Genomic DNA, 13,309 nt, shown 5'->3' on the forward strand with positions numbered 1-13,309 from the left:
AGAGATCTCCAGAGCAGAGCAAATCCCCATCAGAGGACTTTCAAGAGGAGCCCATGAGCCTTGCAGTAACCAACCCTTGACTTTTCATCCTCACTGAAGTCCTGTATCACCGTGGGACAATTCTATGGAATCACTTGAATGAAAGCTGTTCCAGTCCGTACCATCTGGGGTGAGGGCTGCTAACAGGATGCATGCCGCTTGTGGCATCTGGTTTCTGTTAAGTGAGTAGTAAAAATTCTCCAGGCTCTTTGACTCACCAGGGCTTGACGCAGAGCAGCAGAGCTGAATTTGCTGGAATGAAGGGGACCCCTTTACTGGATTTGTTCCTCCACCTTGTCTTCAACGCCACAGATGCCCGTCTTCTCCTCTTCCTCTTATTTAACTGTCAACTTCCCTGTTGAAAAAGTAGAGCTTTTAGTGTAGTGGTGAATGGGCCTTTATTTCATGCAGAAGCTGCAGCCAGCCCAAGGAGCAGAGTCAGGAATGTGGTTAAGAAAGCAATAACGTCTCAGGAAGCAAACGCAGGAAAACACTCAGGTCCAAACGTAATTACAGGGACAGGAAACTTTCCTCATTACTTTGTGCTCAAGCCTGGTCTGGTATTGCCAGCATCAATGGGGTCCTCTGAACTACAGTGGTCTCTCCATTGGCCCCACACATGCCTGCTGCAACTGGGGTTTGCAAACCAATGCTCAAGACACTCATTTTTAGCCTTATCTCTGTATCTCTCCTCTCACCCTCTTGCTGTGCATCACACAAGCTGTGGACAATACACAGCCACTCCTCTGCCTCGCTTCCTCCTGTACTCCCCTCTTCTTTATACTCCACTCTGTCGTTTTCACATGGGCTTTGGATCAAAGCCACCACAGTCAGAAATGAAGCCGTGCAATGCGGGGGGTTTTCCCTTTTGGGCTGTTTTTCCATTTGCTGAACCACCAGTGTGCAGATGCTGTGCTTTGTCATGTAAGTTTATCGAGATTTATTTAGACTAGTTCCTGGACTCTGCTTCTTCTTTGATGGTGTGGACAAGGCCATAAGACCAGAGAGAGATAGGTAAGGAGCAAGAGGCACGAGGAGGTGTGATGTTCTCCAAGTGGGTAGGTACATGTCTCCTGTCTGCAGCATCTGTGCCCCTCTGGCTACAAGTCGAGGATACAGACATCTCCTCGTGACCGGTGTAGGGAGGTGAGATGTGTAGGCTCTCAGGTTGATGGTAGAAGCTGGTGGTAACACCACCATCAAATCTGGTGCTTGGAGAAGTCTAGACAGTTGCAAGCCTGAGGAGCCAGGGTGGGGTGGGCGCTCCAGCTTTGCAACTGACTCACTGCCTGACCCTGAGCAAATCCATCACCTTTCCACACCTCAGCTTCTCTGTCAGTAAATTGGAGAGAGTGACATCGGATTCCCTTCCCGGGGCGTTGTGAGGGTGAATCACTGCAGCCCAAGATCCAATGACTTAAAATGAGCAATATGAACTTATGCAATTGCTTTCCTAACAGCCAGCCATGTTATTATCTAGGAAGGATCTTGGAGAAGGGATAGTGATGCAATGCTAGGAGAAGCGGAAGATTTTTTCAGAAGCAATAACTAATCAAAGCATAGGTAAGAGCTGAATGCTGGAGCTTCTCTGTACCAAGGCAGGAATTGCCCTGACACACTATTCATCTGGACTGCGGGGATCTAAGCACAAAACAATTAAAGACATGCATCAGAGGCAATAGATTTCCAAATAAGCCCATCTCTTGGAGTAACTGGTGGACAGGGTACTGGTAACCCTTTTGGTTGTTAGAAGAAGTTCACGGGTCAGTAGAAGTAAACCAAGAAAGGCATAACAGTAAGATTAACAAGATAAGCCCTCAGAGCTGCTGGAGTCTCCTAGCATGGACGGACACAGCAAGATGTCCGTGCCTTTGGCTTTGCCATGCCTGGACATTCAAAGATGCTCTTTCACAGCCCAAAGGCTTGAAGAAAGGAAGTTTCCAAAAGTTAGTCACGAAAACTCACACCTGCTACTGTCAAAGCTGTTGAAGCCCAAGGAAGGGACTTCTGCTGTCAATCACAGTGTGAATCAAACATCCGGTGTCAAAGTGTCTAGAGTGAACTATCCCTACCAATCTATACAGTGTCAAAAAATCCAGGCATTGCAGGGGGGCAATTTGTGGAATCTGCTGGTTGCCCAGAGGAAGCTTAAAGAGGAAAGGAAGCTTAGCTCAGCAGGGAAACCGTAAACAACATTGTTCTGCTGTGCTTTTTCCAAAAAACTGTCTTTTCTTCCAGTATCTTCTCGGACCAACAAATATGGCAGCACTTAGGAATAAGCCAAGATCTGAACCCATATTCTCTGACCCTAGTCCAACAGAGCACTTTTCTGTAATGTTTTTCATTTTCTTATTCCTTTCTTTTCTCTTCAGCAGAACTGTGTGGCATGCCACAAGAAACTCGCTGTGCTCGGGCTGTTGCTTCTAGACAAGGTCCAAAACTAACACATAGGTTCCAAGTTTGCGGCTTGTATTTCAGCCTTGCCACTTGGCTCCCTCCCTCGTCACTCCACTCCAGGGGAAAGACACAGGTGAAATTTTGAAGGAAGAACCAGTTCCTGGCTGCTCCCCTTCAGCTGTTTCCCTACTTTCTCTAGTGACACAAACTAAACTCAGGCTCATAAACACCTTGGCTTCTGCAGATTGCTGAATCAGCCTCCAGCAATGTGATTTTTCCTATCAAACACCAAGTTTAGCAAAATAACCAGACTTTTTCTTAAGCAGCTGAATGGGTAAACCTGGAGTGATTGGTTCCTTATCTTGTCCGAGCCAAATTGATTCAACCATCCCAGGACGGATGGTGCAATCCAACAGGGAGAAAAGAGTGAATCACACAAATCTGTAATGAGTCATTCATGGGTCACCTGGTGCAAAAAGTCGTTAATGCCAAGAGAGGTCACTGGGTCAAAGGACGACGGGATCCATCCTTGTGAAATATCATTTGGAAGACACCTCTGACCATCTCCTTCCCATGATTTACTTGACAGAGCAATATGGTGACTTGTTCAGAAGATTACATTAAAAATAAAAATTATAGCTTGCCTAGTAAGGTAGGGTAGGAAGTGAGTGGGTAGGAACTTTATAAGCTTTGTAAACCATTCTAGCTGGAGGGTTGAGTGCAGTAGTTTCAACATCCAGCCTTGAATCTCCAGAGTTGCAGAACCAGGTGTTCATTTTGTATCTGGGTCTCCTTAGCCCTCCACCTTGAGTTAGAAAAATGGAGAAATTCCTCCAGAGAAGAGGGTAGTCCACACAGCTCAGGCTTTTTGATGGCATCTGTGTTTGGAGAAACTTAAGGTGAAATTGCAATCCTAATTTAGGTTCCTCAGGCATCTAAAAGAGGCCTGCAAGTTGGCAAATGGGTTTGGACTTGAATTACAATACAGTAATGGTAGTAATATTTAAAATCTCTGAAAAAAAGCTCATCATGAAGTGCACTTCTTAGGACCAAGTGGAGGAATGGGTAACCCTAAGCTGATTCTATACCTCATGTCATTCAGAAGTGTCTTGTAGGGATGGATCCCCCAGAGCTGTCTTGGAGCATGGGCGACAGCCTGTTCCCACTGGCAGCTCCTTGTCATATCTGATTTCCACCTCATCCCAAAGCTCATCCCAATCTGCAGCAGTAAACATTGTTTATCACATGGCATTCCTGTAGAGAAGTCATTTTCCAGTATAAGCAATTGCGTACCAGAATAACTACTATACACTGGAAAAGCACTAGAAGAAAGCCTTTTAATGACATATCTGAAAGGAAAGGTATTACAACAGTTGTCCTGAAACAGGGTTTTGGCGGGAGCTTCTCTCGTAAACTGCTCTGTATAGACAATCGTTCTTCCTAGAGGGGCAGAGCCAGTCCTGACTTGGAGACACTGCTGCTGCTGCAGCCCACGGCAGGGGAGTTCAAAGACCCTGAAGCCAGGAGACACAGAATTGGGGTGAAACTCCCTCAGTTCAAAGTATGAGTCAGGAGCAATGACAAGAACTTTCCCTGCCAGATGAAGACATGTCCAGGCATGGAGAGTGTGCCTGCTCTCCAGCCTAACCACAGATAGTCCCAGCACAGATGTCATTTTAGATGTCTAATCCCTGCTATCACTTCAGAAGCTTCTCTTTGTCACCTATGAAGGATGCCTAAAACAGCTAGCCCAGATGGAGACAGCTACACATAGCTGGTGTGACCCAACTCCAGCCTCTAAGGAGACGTAGATCTGTGAAGGTATTTGCACCATGGATGAGGTGAGGTATTTGTAATAGGAGCAGGGAAAGCTTAATATTGTTCCACAATTCACAGCAGGGGCTCTCTCTCAAATACCACATGAATTTCAGATCACCTATGCCCAAGAAAGGCAAAATGGAAGTGGAAGAGGTGCAAAGAAATATCCGAAGGACAAATAGGGACCCTCCCTTCCATTATGGACCAAAAGTGCTCAAATGAAGTAATGTAGTGAACCCAACACCAAGCCTGGAACATGCTGTGGTCAGTAAGTACATTAGGAAGCAAGAGAACTGTTCATGTTGGCACAAGTGCAGCTGGAGATGAACCAGCTGTGGATAATTTTAGACTAGAGAGTGGTAACCATAAAGGCATGGATATTCTGTTGATATTTTCCAATTCCAGAAAGATATTTTCCTTTCCCAGGACATGAGAAGGCAAAAGGTGTAAGAGGCTTAGATATGAAAGGAGACAAGGAGTTCCCTGATGCAGTTAACTCCTTTTCCCTGGTTTCATTACCCTGACACAGTTCTGTACCCCCAAGTCTTGCTTGCCTTCATGTGGTCTCTTCAAAGGCCTGCACCCTCAGAGAAGACAATCAGGCTCCTGAACTGTAAAAGTACCTTTGGAGCAAACTACGTAGTCTATCTCTTATAACTTCAAGGCTGTCAAAGGACATTTTAACTACCAGTTCACTTGAACACTCCCTAAGTCCACCTCTGCAAATGCAAAGTTAGCTTGCCTACACTTGCCACAAGTGAGGACAGAGTCTGCTGTCCTCTTTGGGACATTCATTCCTTCATCTGATTTTAAAACAGCCTGAATCCTAGGGGAATTTCCATACTGGCCTTTTCTTTCATTTTTTTTTCCCTAGGTAGTTTAAGTATTAAACATCATCCTTAAGCAAACAGGCATTAAGGAACTGCATTGTAATGGGCATTTCTGAGATTCCATAACGCAACAGGGATTTGGCATGGACAAGCCACCTGAGACGAGCGCCTGCGGCTTTGGAGATAACAGGGCTGTAAACAGAAAGGCTGTGTTGTGCAGCGGATGCAACATCCAAAGCCTGAGGACGCATAAGCACCCACCTCCCAATGCACCAGGAGAGTCCCTCTCCCCAAAAGAGGGACACTGTCTTTTACCTGACAGCTCCTGTGCAGTCAGACATTGGCAGGCATGGGACATGAGCTGGTTTGGGGTGATAGCTTTTAAAGCTGGTTCTGGAGGCTTCAGTGAAGGCTTGATGTCATGGGTGTGGAAAGGCAAAGAACTTGTGTGATGAGAACCATTGTCTTCTCCTCCCTCCCCTGGGACAGAGTTACATCAGCTGATTGAACCTCTGGCTGACCTGGAATATCCCAAGGGTAAAGAGGCAATGTTTCCTTAGAAAAATGTCCTGGCCTCTTTTTCTTGGCCTGCCAGGAAGGAACAAATCGGGGATTTACACATGGAGAGATCCACGAAGTCAGCAAAAGTAGATGCCAAAATAGGGTGTAGGAGATATTCAGAATTTCAGTCCTAAACTAGGATCACTGAAATGGGGCTAGTTCTGTGCCTGGGAATAGATCCATTAGTTCCTCAGTGTGGACACAGGAAATCCAAGCCCCAGTTTTCTTCATGGCTCAAGGCCTGGGTGGGTTTTATCCTGAGAAACCAACAGTCAAATTGAAGTGGTATGTGGAAGCAGCGAGGAAGACATGGTCAGGGTAATCCCTCAGCCCAACTGAGACCTCTCTGATCTCCCCATAGCCCTGACAACTGAGAGCAGAGCTGGGTGTTGAGACCAGCCAGCCCAGAAGCCACAGGACCTGCCTGCCCTGGCACAAGACAGGGGTCTGGGGATCCAAAATCAGCAGATGGGAACAGATGCTTTCCTGTGAGTGACTAGTGCGTTTGTAGTCATCATTGACAGCAGCTCCCAATCCCAGCTGCCTCCTCCTGGGATCAGATATCCCTTTTCCTTAGATGGGGAAACCTCCAGCCCTGCTGCTGCAAGCACCCGGAGAGGGCAGGATGAGACCTCAAAATAGCACTGGGTAGAGGCAAGAACAGAGCATACTGAATGGACAAACAAAGGGTCCTCTCCTTCCACCCAGAGAGATTTTGCATCTCTCTCCTCTCCAGGATGCAGAGGGGATGAAGCCCATCGTCCCTGCAACCCCACATCTCCTAGCCGTCCCAACTGCCTTGCTGGCAAGTCCCAACAGAGAAGCTCCTGTTTGCTTCCAGACTGGAGAAGGATCACTGGGAAGGTGACAAGAGCAGCAGTGGGTCAGGGAGCTCAAAAAACACAGAGAGCAGAAGAAGTGAACTCTCTCCAGGCTGGCAGCAGCCCCAGGTCTCCCCACCACTGACACTTTGCTGCACTGTCTGTTTTGTGGAGTGGTAGGAGCAGGGCAATGCTGCCAAGGTACTAAAATGCCTACGTTGTAGCAAGGTGTATTGCCACACAGCCTGCTTGGTAAACCATTTCCCAGTAAAATATGTCAAAGAAAGTCTGTTGTGTGTGATTGGGGCTTCTGGATTCTCTGGGCACAGGTGGCATCTCTCCTACTTTGCCTGTTAACCATTCCCCAGCTCCAGGCTGGGGACATGAAACCTGACAGCCCCTCCTGGGAGGCACAAGGTGATGGGTCTTTGATGTCCACCCCTGTTTCCAAGCCCACTGCTCAGACATCACACCCACCCCTCCTGCCACCACATCCTGTAGGAAGCCCATAGAGACCTGAATCAGACCTGAGTTGGGCAACTGGAGTCAGCAAATCGGATACCTATTACTGAAAGGCAAGATAAGATCACTTACAGTCATCCTGCTTGTGGTTTGGGAAGTATCTGTTGCAGGCACCCAGCAGGGGTATCCGCTCAGCCTTGCAAAGCCCGTATGAAGAAGCATCAGCCCTGGCACCACATGTGCTGCCTCACCCCTCCCACAATGAACACACTCAGCTGGCAGAAATGGTGATGTGCAGAAGGAGGGAGTCAGGCTTGGCATGGCTGTTGCGCTCATTCATGCTCATTCATCCCTCCACCCGGCACACCATCACACCAGCAATGACGAGGGAAAAGTGGAGGGGCAGAGAAAACCTAATGGGATACCCCATTGCGGACCACTAGGGAGGAATAAAGCATACCAGTTGTTTGTGGTAGGTTTCCATAAGGGATGCGCCAGGAAGACTTGGTCCTGGCTGCTTCCAAAGAAATCCAGGGAAATCTGAACTCAAGGCTGTTATTAACCTATACAGGAAACTTCTTGCCTTGCTTCTCTAGGAGAGCAAAGGTGTGTGTGAGGGAGAGAAGAGGCAACAAACTTCTTCAGGCGGGGTTTGCCATCTTTATGCTGCAAAGCCGCTTGGTCCTGAGGTGGGTATGCAGGTGGCACAGCACTTCTGAGATCCTTGAGGGGCAGGAGCTGTCATCTGCATGCCCACCTCTGGACCGGGAAGCGTTGCTGCACGAAGCAGAGCACCCTGCATCTCCTCCAGCACGCATCCGTGGTGCCCTGTGGACACAGCACCGAGGTGTAAGGATGGTAGGAGAGCTCAGCAGTTCTCCAAGCACAGCCTGTCTGTAGTCAGCTCATGTGGAGAGCCAGCAAACGCTACTGGGTTTTCAGCAAAGGGCTGTGGGCTCTGAGCAGCCCACAAGAATCCAGACTCTGCACACACAAGATGACAAAGCTGAAGCAGAGGGAATCACCCGGGTTCTGTGGCACCTGAGACTACAGCCCTTTGCTACTGTGTCTTCGGTTGCTCCCAGGAATGGCCACAGCAGACTATCCTGGCTCCTTCAGGAGTGGGCCAAGGCTCTTTCTTATCTTCAGTCAAGAGACAGAAGGTCTGCAGCAGTGCTGCTTGCGATGCTCATGCTGCTCATGATGAGAGGTGAGGTACCCCTCAGATCAGACATACCTTTCACAAACACATTAAGTGGGGGACAAAGACCCACGTCCTAGAGGTGGCACCAAGATTTTACACCTGTGGTGTCCCAGGAGGGAGATGCAGGCACACACTTGGGTTAAACAACCTAGTGGGTTACTTCAAGTTGGATCATAGCAAGGCCTGCTGAGAAAAGCCAAGGAACCAGGCCCAGCTGCTCTCTTTTGAGGCCCCATATCTAACAAGGCATTAATTTTTGCTCACTGAAATGGAGTTCTGTCAGAAGCTGGGGAGGAATGTTGTTCCCTTGACATCAGCCCTGATTGTTTCCTGCTTGTTACCATTTACCGTAAGGTGCTTCTGAGATTTTTCTGGAATGTGCAATGCCCTAAGGGTGCCTCTGGGCCATGAAACTCTAAAACAACTCGTGGGCCTCCATGGTAAATGATCACATCTGTCATTAGTACCTCCAGCTGCTGGAGCCATTGAACTCAGGTTTCTGCTCTGTCTTTCATCACTGTTGGTTTTGCTGCTTGGTAAACAGGGAACTTTCCACATTTGTGTCTGGGACAATGCATGTGCTCCAAACCGACACCTTAAGGTTATCATTCACTTATGTTATAAAAAATTCTGAGCTAAGTCTTCCGTATGTGTAAACCAGGGTATCTTTGGCTTTCAGCAGTAGGGAATTTGGCTCCTAAAATTTGGTTGCCCTGGATCCAGGGATACTCTCCTGCTTGTGCTCTGTACCATCAGCCTGTGAACAACACTGCAGGTAGTTTTAAGACATGCTTGGGCTCTGCCCTAGCATGTTTAAGAGGCCTAGTCACTGCCTGGGATTATACTTCAGCTATTGTCATCTTTCACTGGAAAGAAGATGGAGGAAAGCAGAGACACTATGTGTGTACCAAAGCTGAGTTTCACGGGCTACGAACTTTAGCTGTAACAAAGTAAAAAAAGAGCCCTACTAAAGAGTCTGTACAGACATAAGATGCTCTTCTTAGGGCTGCAATTTCCAAAAATAATGATTTTCTGGTTCTGCATCCCCATCCTCCACCAGGACTGCCAAATGCCATCAGTGGGTAGTTGCAAGAGCTGGGCAGCCTGCGCAGAGCCCTGGTGTCCTGCCACTTGTCTGGCCACCTGGACCAGCTTTTGAAAGGCCATGGCAATGAAAAGGTTGTCACTGATATACCTGACCTCCTCGCTGACATTTCTTCTACACTAGTTAGGAGCTTGCTGCAGCATCCAGAGAAGACAGGAAGGGAACCTCGCATGACAGCAGATCACAAGACAGGAGTATCTGCATCCAGCCCTGATGGTGAGATTTCAGGTGTTTTTGCTTTTTTGAGGGATGTCAAAAGGTTAAAGGCGGTGAAGACGGCACCATGAAATTCACCCAAGGGCTAAAGCAAATGCCTTTTCCAGGTAGAAGCTGAGAGTTCAGCATGTTCAGCCTTTCAGAAAGATGACAGAGAAGCAGCTTGATTACAGGGTACAAATATCACTGTGAGGAGAAAAATACAAGGTCTCTAATTTCCAGGAGAAAGGCATGTTGAGCCAAACGGCTTTTAGCCTTGGGTCAGACAAATACAAATGAGAAGCCCAGGCGCAGGGATTTGTACTTCCCCAGCACAGTGCTGGCTATCCTGGGGCAAGCAGGCTGGTGGGTTTGTCATGGAGGTGTCTCTCAGAAGACACCAGCACAAAGATCTGGGGGATTTTTCTAGCTGCCCATTGACTGTGCCACTACTCTGAAGCGCGCTCTATCACATGCCCCTTCAAAAAGAGCATACGCTTCGGCGGAAAGAGAGAGACGTGAGCAGAAGTGATTTGCTAGCCTAAGGCTCAGCCAGGCTGAGCCTGTGCTGCACTAGTCATGTTGTGTGGCATCCTGGAGCTCCAGGGATCCAGAGCCAAGCCAGCATAATTAATTGTGCAACACCTCTATGACTGGGAAACCTGCCTCCGCTCTACTTATGTAATGGCAGTGCCTGGGGGCGAGTCATCTCTTGCTGACTGCAGAGCTGCACGGCACAGAGCAGCCTCCCGAGCCTGGGGACAGGGCACGGACACCCCACAGTCCTCCTGCGTGAAGGACAGGATACATCTGCAGGGCCACACACTGAGATGAGACACACTTCTCTGATCCCGCAAGGGGATGAGAAATGTGCCCCATCCAAGCCCCAAACAAGAATTTTAACCAAGCCAGCAGGTCTAGCTGATTTTTCTCTCTTTATCCCCTCCACTGCAGGCTCTTCATCTTCCATTCATCAAAAATCCACCCCAATGTGGACCAGATGCTGCTTAGGTGACCTCAGCAGAGACTTGGCAAATTTTTTGCTGACAAGACTCCCCTGAAATTTTGAAATCCATCTACCTCTTTTCTAAAAATTTCTCTAGCTTCTAGAGAGGACAAGAAAACTCACCGCACCATCTCCACAGAGGAAATGGATCTGTTCCCTTGGACTGGTGGCTACCGATGGCCCTGTCACAGAAAGTGGGCATCCGCAATGAAAACCAGGAACTGAAAACCCTCCCTGACCATGCTCTTCTCGATGAGATCGTGTCTATGAGGAAGGAGTATTATCTGAGAGGTAACAAACCCAGACTGCGGTGGAAGGGGAAGTATACCATGAAACGAACATTAATGACAACAGGACTGGGAAGGTGGAAGGAAGGTCTTGGATTTAGAGAGGGGAACAAGACAAGGAGATGGAAAAGAAAGGGACAGGAATTGGGGTGGGGTTTGGAGTGTGATGACAGGGAAAGCCTTTCTTGGAGAGACCACCTCATGGCTCCCCAGAGAGAAACCAAGACAGACAAGAAGATGGTGGGACCCGGAGGTGACAGGCCCAGGTGACAGGGACTGCCAGCCTGTAGAAGACATGAGAAAGGGAGGCAGAAAGGAGGGCTCCAGAGAGACCTGGCATCTGGGATGCAGTGTCTGCAACATGTGCCAGGGAGGAGGCATGCGTGCAGCTGATAAGGGACTTGGGAGAAGAGGTAGAGGGACCAGTGCAGAGGCATTTTAAACCAAGAGCTTGAACTGGGAGTTGAGACTCAGCACATAAAGCATCTGAGGTTAAGAGAGGGAGAGGCAGGGTGTCCCTGCAGAAAGGAGTGGACACTAATGTCGTGTTCAAGCTGCTGAGAGCCTTGAATTGGGCAGGGGCCATGGTAGAAGGCAAAAAGATGGGTGTGGACAGGAGGGGATGCTCCAAAAAGGAGTGAATCTGGGGAAACAAGACTGTATCAACCACGATAGGTTCTGCGGCTGAGTCCCAAGAGATCTGAGTCTCATCCTATCCTCCACTGTCAGCAAACAGTCATTAAGACCTTCAGGCAAAACATGTTTCAACCCTACTTCATAAAGAGATCAGGCCTGCTCACCAACAGCTCACCCTGGGCTCCCTCTGCTCCGGTGGAAGGGGAAGGGGTGTAATGAATCATGAGGACTGAGTAAAACCTGAGTTTTGATCAGTTAGGCGGGTTTTTTTAACGACAGAGAACTGCTCCAGATGCATACATTAAAATAAATTCGTTGAAGCTTTGAAGTCCATCCCTCTTAAGAGGAGCCAGCTTGAAGTTTACCCACACAGGCTTGGTTTAAAAATATCACCTTTCAGTTTACACATGAAGATACAGCCCTCACTATGCTTGCCTCCTTTGAGTTGTGCAACAGGCAGTGCTCAACAGATGAGCAGCTCTTGCATCTTCTGTTTTCCTCTAGCTGCTGCTCATTTGACTTCAAACAGCTCAGTTCTGCTCCAAAGGCCCATCATGACCTCAGCTTTCCTGGGTCAGTCAATACTCTCTAGTCAGAGCAGTTCATTCAGGTCCCTTCGCTTCCTAGGGTGGGAGCATGAGAGGGAGGCATTACCCTCTCCTTAACTGAGCACAGAATAAAATCTTCTAGGTTCCCCATTTGACACTCCCGAGGTCCACTGTATCAGAGGACCCAGTACTGTATATTCAAGTCCAGCTCAAGCTGACATCCAGCATTGTACACTGACAGTAAGACCATTTACATAAAGAACTGTCAATGCAGTCTCCTTGGAGTAGGTCAATCACATAAATCAGTGTCTTCTTCTCCTAGGTTACCACCTGGAGAAGAAAAAAGAGCCTGCCCATAGCAGATAGGTCCCTCAACAAATGCCTCTCTCTGGCTGAGATCGCCAAGATGCTCAGTTTCTGAAGGAGTGTGTGCTCAGCTACAAAGTGTGGGGACACTCAGCTGTCCCTGATCTTTTCACACCATTGTTACACAGATCTTCTCTAACTGCACAAGACATATACACAAGCAAGAAATTAAGTCAAATCAATTGGCATTAAAGGAAAACAGGCCCACAACTGACAATCTTGGGGAATCAGTGTCTGACTCGCTGGTTTTAAATCCTCCCAGTGATCCTGATTTCTACAGAGCCAACACTGAAGTGAGAAAGATACCGGAGAGCAGACCCAGTATACAATGAACCTTAGGAGTGATAACAGAGAGACTGAGAGCTCTGAGGGGAGCCATAGGTCCTGCAGCAATCCTGTTCCTAGTGCACAGGCATAGCATCAGTAGGCAGACAAAGATCTTTTCCAAAAGCCCCTGAATTACTTGGATGCAGAAGTGGGAGGTAAATGTAGGAACTGGGCCCAACAAAGTGCTTAGACTTCTCACCCAGGGAACTTCAAAGCCTTTTCAGAAGGTGCTCACATCACCTTACTCAATGTCTGAGATAGGGCTTATGATCCTAGAGAAATAGGCTTGGATGTTGTGAAACACATGCTGGACATGAACTGGCAACATAAGTCATTAGAGCTGGACGTCTGGGGCACGATTCAGTTATCCAAAACTATTTGCCTCTGAGGTGCCCTGAGGCACCTGAACCAATTGGGACCTTCAAGAGAGCCTTCTGCTTCCAAAGAGCAGGCAGAGGCCAGGAAGGACATCAAGGTCGTCTCGGAGAGCCTTGAACATCTACATTTAGGTAACTGAATCAAGCCCTAGATGTGAGACGATGGTGTGAGTTCGTAAATCCCAATGTCTAGACACATCTTCTTTTACCCAAATGCTTTGATCTATATCTGGCCCTTCAGCTGGTCATTATGCACTTTTGCAAGGATTTTGATGCCTAAACCATCTGGATGGTTTGACAAATGTTATCTCTGGGAAACTAAAAAAAAAA

This window comes from Apaloderma vittatum, unplaced genomic scaffold (assembly GCF_000703405.1).
Source record: "Apaloderma vittatum isolate BGI_N311 unplaced genomic scaffold, ASM70340v1 scaffold4438, whole genome shotgun sequence".
Classification (NCBI taxonomy): domain Eukaryota; kingdom Metazoa; phylum Chordata; class Aves; order Trogoniformes; family Trogonidae; genus Apaloderma; species Apaloderma vittatum.